This window comes from Phodopus roborovskii, unplaced genomic scaffold, assembly GCF_943737965.1.
Source record: "Phodopus roborovskii unplaced genomic scaffold, PHOROB, whole genome shotgun sequence".
NCBI classification, from domain to species: Eukaryota; Metazoa; Chordata; class Mammalia; order Rodentia; family Cricetidae; genus Phodopus; species Phodopus roborovskii.
This window is the reverse complement of record NW_026125391.1, coordinates 23,464,849-23,470,444: the sequence shown is the minus strand read 5'-3', so window position 1 is coordinate 23,470,444 and position 5,596 is coordinate 23,464,849. Positions and strand designations below refer to the sequence as shown.

The following is a 5,596-nucleotide window of genomic DNA, read 5'->3' as shown; positions in this document are numbered from 1 at the left end:
CGGGGGCTGCGGCGCGGGACGGCTCCCGGGGACAGAAGTGCTGCGCAGTGGCCGAGGGACTGTGCGCTCTGGGCGCGCGGCGAGGCGGGGACCCACCTGCGGACTTGCAGCCCTGGGGCCCCGCCCCGCGCCCTCCCCGCACCTCCCCTCCGCCTACCCGCCCTGCCCTGCGGTGAGTCACCCGCCCCACTCCCCGCCTCCCTGTCCAGGTGTGAGCCGCCCCGGTGCTCCAGCGTGGGACTCGAGGCGGGGACTGAAGTCAGGCGGGGTACCCGGGAAGGACCGGATGTCGCGGACAGGATGACGAGAGAGGACACGAAAGCAAGCCTGGAGAGATACCAAGTAACTAACACCGAGAGCTTCCCGGGCAAAAGGCAATAATAATGAGCACTCTCACTGCACTACCCCGGGCAGCTTACTTTCCAGGGCTTTTTCTAACTCTTTAAAAGTATGAGTTATGTGTAAGGATATTTTGCCTGCTTTGTGTGTGCGCCACGTGCATGCCTGGTGCCTGCGAAGAGCTTCGGATCCCCAGGAACTAGAGTTATGGATGGCTGCGAGCCACCATGTGAGTGACTAGAATGTAACCGAATCACCTGCTGGAGCAGGAAATAATGTTAACTGCTGGGCTGTCTCTCCAACCTGATACTTTTTTTTTTTTTAAACTAAAGTGCTACAGCCTTGATTATTATGTACTTTTAATTGCATTTTTATGATTTGAGATTATGATAAAATTACATCATTTCCCCCTTCCCATCCATCCCTCAAACCCTACCATATACCCCTTCCTGCTCTTCCAGCGTCATGGCCTCCATTCGTGTATTAAACAACAGTGTTGATAAAAATCAATTTCTTCGAAAATTTAGGGAAAGTCTTAGAAACGAAGGACAATTTATTTCGTTGGAAATTAATCCAAAGCCTACTCCTTCTACAGGCTTTTTATTTATTTATTTTAGTCTTTCGAGACAGGGTTTCTCTGCAGTTTTGGAACCTGTCCCGAAACTCTGTAGGCCAGGCTGGCCTCGAACTCACAGATGTCCACCTATCTCTCCTGTGCTGGGATTATAGGTGTGGGCCACCGCCTCTTTCTACAGTCTTAAAATAATTGAAGCCAAAATAAATAAATAATTGTAACGACTTGATGATTTTACTATTAAAATGTTAATATGTGAAAATGTGTCTCAATTGGGAAGATGAATGCCTAGAATATTGCACAAGACCTGCATCTGCTACTGAGCGCCTATAGGATGGCTAACAACCATCTGTGGCTGCCCTCATCTAACCTCTACTGCATGCCAAACAGGTCCACACACCAAAATACACATAACATATTTGTGAGATTCCACCCAAATGTAGTTCTAAAATTATTCTCAAAATTCAAATTTCTTTTCTAATAAAATAGTTGGAAATGTGTGGGATATTTTTAGGTTTGTTAATTTTTGTGTGTATGAGTGTTTTTTCCTGCAGGTATGTCTGTGCAACACCTGTGTGCCTGATGCCCACAGAGGTCAGAAGAAGATATCAGAGATGCCCTGGAACAGAGTTACAGGTGGACATGAACCACCATATGGTTGCTGGGAAGCAAACCAGTCCTTTGTACGAATAGCAAGTTCTTTTAACTGCTGAACCATCTCAACCCCGCCCCTCCTCATTTATTTATTTATTCATTCATTCATTCATTTATTTATTTATTTTCTACGTAGCCATCCCTGGCTGTCCTTTGATTCACTGTGTAGATCAGGCTGGCCCGCCCAGCTATTTGCCTGCCTCTGCTGGCAAACCGCCAGCCTCTGCTAGGAGTACAGTTTGTAGTTTTCTGGACAGGTTTTTTTTTTTTTTTTGTTTTTTTTTTTTTTTTGGGGGGGGGTAGTCCCGTGGCAGCTTACTATGCGACCAAGGATAACCTTCAGCTTTTGATCCTCCTGCATCTATCTCCCAAGTGTTTGGGAGTACAGGTGTTCACCATGCTTAGCCTCTTATGAGCATTCCTGCCTAACTCTTCGAGTATGAGAATGCCTTAGGGGCTCGCAGTACTGCTCGGGTGAGGGATAAAGGTTCCAGCTGCTATTATCGTCGGGGGGGGGGGGGGGTCTTGATCGGCTTCTTTTCTCTCTGCCAGTTAAAGATGTAAAAGGCAAGGAAAATCTCGAGATGAACGGGAAGCAGCAGGGGAAGACCTCAGACACCACGGACAGAATCAGCCAGAGGGGAAGAAGCTTTTTAATTAGGGGAGAGGAAACAGAGCGAGTACCAGAAAAAGAGCTTCCTCAAAGCCAAGGGGAAACTCCAGCGCCCAAGGTCCTCATTCCCTAATTTGGGGTTGGTCAGTTTGAATAAAGACGGAGAGGCTGATAGGTTCACAACTTTGGGGCAAGCTGTCCAGATCCAGTCTTGAACTCGTCAAACCGGTCCGCCAGCAGGGGGGCCTGCTGGCGGAAGGAGAAGCGGGCCAGGCCTCTTTAAGTTGCCAGGCATTTGTCTCAGGTCGGGAAAGTAAGGAAGAGGCCGGAAGTGGAAGTGTGCCATCTTCATCAGCAATTTGTGCCCCTCCCCCCCAAGCCTGCTGGTCAGAGATCTTCTAACTCGTAGTTCCTCACTGAGAACCCGATGGCCTAAATCCATTGACTAGGACCCACCGGGTGGAGGGAGAGAGCCAACCAACACTCTCGAGTTAATCCTTTGACCGACGTGGCACTCCCCACTAAAATGGAAAAAAAAAAAAGTTTTTACAGAAAGTGTTAGGTTAGATATCTCTGCATGGAGCATGGCTAGAATTTTGGATACAATATTCTTTATAGCATTTTAAAAATAGCCTGTAACTCCTTGCCTCAGAACTGCACTCATTCCCAGTCCTCAGGGCATGTAGATCACTTAGAAAGCTGTCTGTCCAGCATGCATGAAAACCTAGGTTTGGCCTCCAGCAATTCATAAAATAGGCTTGGTGGCACAGACCTACAGACCCTGCACTGGAAGGGATCAGAAGTTCAAGGTCATCCTAGGTAGTTATGCTGTTGGAGTGCACCCTGGGTTATCTGAGACCCTGTCTCAAAAAACAAGTTTTCAGGACCTGGCATTTTGGCAAGGCCCCAGGAACCCCACCGAGCCATACCAAACCCCATGTGCACCTCAAGGGCTGGAAATTCAAATGTGCCAGAGGCACATCGGCAACTACCCTGAATCTTACTAATATTAAAAAAAAAAAAAAAAAAAAAAAAAAAAAGTGGATGTTGGGGGAAAAAACTGGGGATGATGGCACACAACTTTAATCACAGCCAACAGGAGGCAGAGAGAGGTGAGTCTCTGATTTTGAGGCCAGTGTGGTCTACATATTAAGCTCTAGGACAGCCTGGACTACATAGAGAGTTCTTGTCTGGAAAAACAAATAAGCAAGGAGCAGTCTCTCATGAAAAGCAAATGGCAGCATAGGTGTCGCCCTCCCTTGAAGGGTTATGTGCTGAGTCATCCATTTAGGATCAAATGTGACATTACTTGCTTTGTTGTGTTGTTTGTTTTTTGAGACAGTGTCTTTTTTAAAAAAATATTTTATTTTTTATTTTATCTGTATGTTTGCAGGCATGTCTGTGTATCACATAGTATCCAGTTTCCACAAAGACCAAAAGACAGGAACACATCCCCTGGAACTGAAGTTACAGACAGCTGTAAACTACCATGTCGGAGCCAGCAACAGAACCTGGTGAAAAGTTTCTGCACCCCGATAAGCCTCTCCACCCATGCAGCAATCCAAATCAGACCAAATCAAAACGAATTAGAAAAGCCCACATTTAATGGATACAACACTCCCCGGTGGCCTTCCAGCCACCCAGAGAGGAGAAGGGAAAGGGAAAGTGGAAAAACCAGGAGTCTGTGTCTCTGGGGGGACAGTTTAAATATCCTGTGGGAGTGGTCTTGAGCATCTGTTGGGGAGGGAACATCATTTGTCCACTTTTTGAGATGCAGCAGGGTCTGGAGGGAGATGGAGGAGGGGCTTGATGGAACCTCCACCCTAACATCCCAGACTCTGTGGGCATATGGATGCCAGGGGCTGGGTGAAGCTTCACCTTAATACCTGGGTCTTCTTGTGCTCTTAACAGCTGAACCATCTCTCCATCCCTGAGGCAGTGTCTTATGATCAGGGACTGCACACAAACTCACTATGTATCCCTCCTCCCCTTCCTCAGCATGTCCTGGGATACAGGCATGTGCCACAATGTTTTGCTTGTTTCCCGTTATATTGAAGTATTTACAGCTGAGAAACTAGTGTGGGGATGAGGAGGAGTGGAAGTTCTTTATGTAACCAGAAGAGATACAAATAACACAACTGAACGTTTCCATTTGTCTTTATGGAGTTTTCTTTTGTTGTTGCTTGTTTTTTCAGACAGGTCTCAGATAGCACAACTGGCCATAACATCATTATGTAACCAAGGATAACCTTGAACTCTTGAATCTCTTGCCTCTGGCTGGCAAGTGCTGAGACTATGAGCATAATAACATGCCATGCCTGACCAAGGTAATTTGAGGAGGAAGGGTGTTGGTTGGTTGGTTGGTTTGGAGTTGGTCCCCCCCAAGACAAGGTTTCTCTGACTGTCCTGAAACTCTCAATTTGTAGATCAGGCTGGACTTAAACTTGCAGAGATATGCCTGCCTCTATTTCTGGAGTTCTGGAATTAAAGGCATCTGGTTTGTTTTGTTTTGAGGAGGGGGTCTCAATGCAACAGGTTGGATTCAACTCCTGGCAATCTTCCTACCTCAGCCACCTAATTGTTGTCATTAGAAGCATGAACCATCATGGCCCCTGTCTATGCCTCAGGACACTGCTGAACTGTGAACCCACAGATCTACAAAGGCTAGGCAAATACATCATACATTAGTTATCATATCACTGTAGAGTGATATTCCTCCAATCTGTAGAAGTCTTGTTCTGTCTTTTTCTGTCTGTTCCTGAGCTTGATGTCTATGAACAGTGCTGGTCAGGTGTTTGATACAGTGTTCCTCTACTGGGATCTGTCTCAAGGTTTCTTGTGAGTGGTTGATGTAATGAGTTGTGTGGGGTGGGAGGGAGATGTCTCAAAGGTGTAATGCCCACATCACCAGGTATGTGATATCATTACATAACTGGTGTCAGCCTTGATCACGTGGATAAAGTGGAGTCTCCCAGGTTGTCCCAGTGTTGATTTTATTTTCTCTCTTAAAAAAAAAAAAAAAAAAAAAAAAAAAGTTCCTATTTGTTTTTTTTCATACACTATTCAGTAGAAGTGAGTGACCTTTGTATATTCTGGTTTCTCTTCAGAATGCAAAAATCTTTCATCTTTTACTAAAGATTTCCATAGAAAAGACCAACTCTGAATCTTAGCCCAATATTTTGAGACCTCAAAATAGAAAAAAGGGAGGAAGAGGAAGAAGAAATATGGATTAAGAGTGTAGCCCACTTGTGGTGGTGGTGGTGCGCACCTTTGATCCCAGCACTCAGGAGGCAGAGGCAGGCAGATCTCTGTGAGTATGAGGCCAGCTCTACAGAGCAAGTTCCAGGAAAGGCTCCAAAGCTACACAGAAACCCTGCCTCAAAAAAACCAAAAAAAAAAAAAAAAAAAAAAAAAAA

The 5,596-nt window shown here is 45.8% G+C and overlaps 1 non-coding gene across 1 annotated transcript; it reads left to right on the top strand.

Annotated features, from left to right (window-relative positions):
* Positions 1-5,267: 5,267 nt before the first annotated feature.
* On the top strand, positions 5,268-5,386 carry LOC127214975 (U5 spliceosomal RNA). The gene has a single exon (XR_007833910.1). It is a non-coding gene; the product is annotated as a U5 spliceosomal RNA (small nuclear RNA).
* The last annotated feature ends 210 nt before the right edge of the window (positions 5,387-5,596 follow it).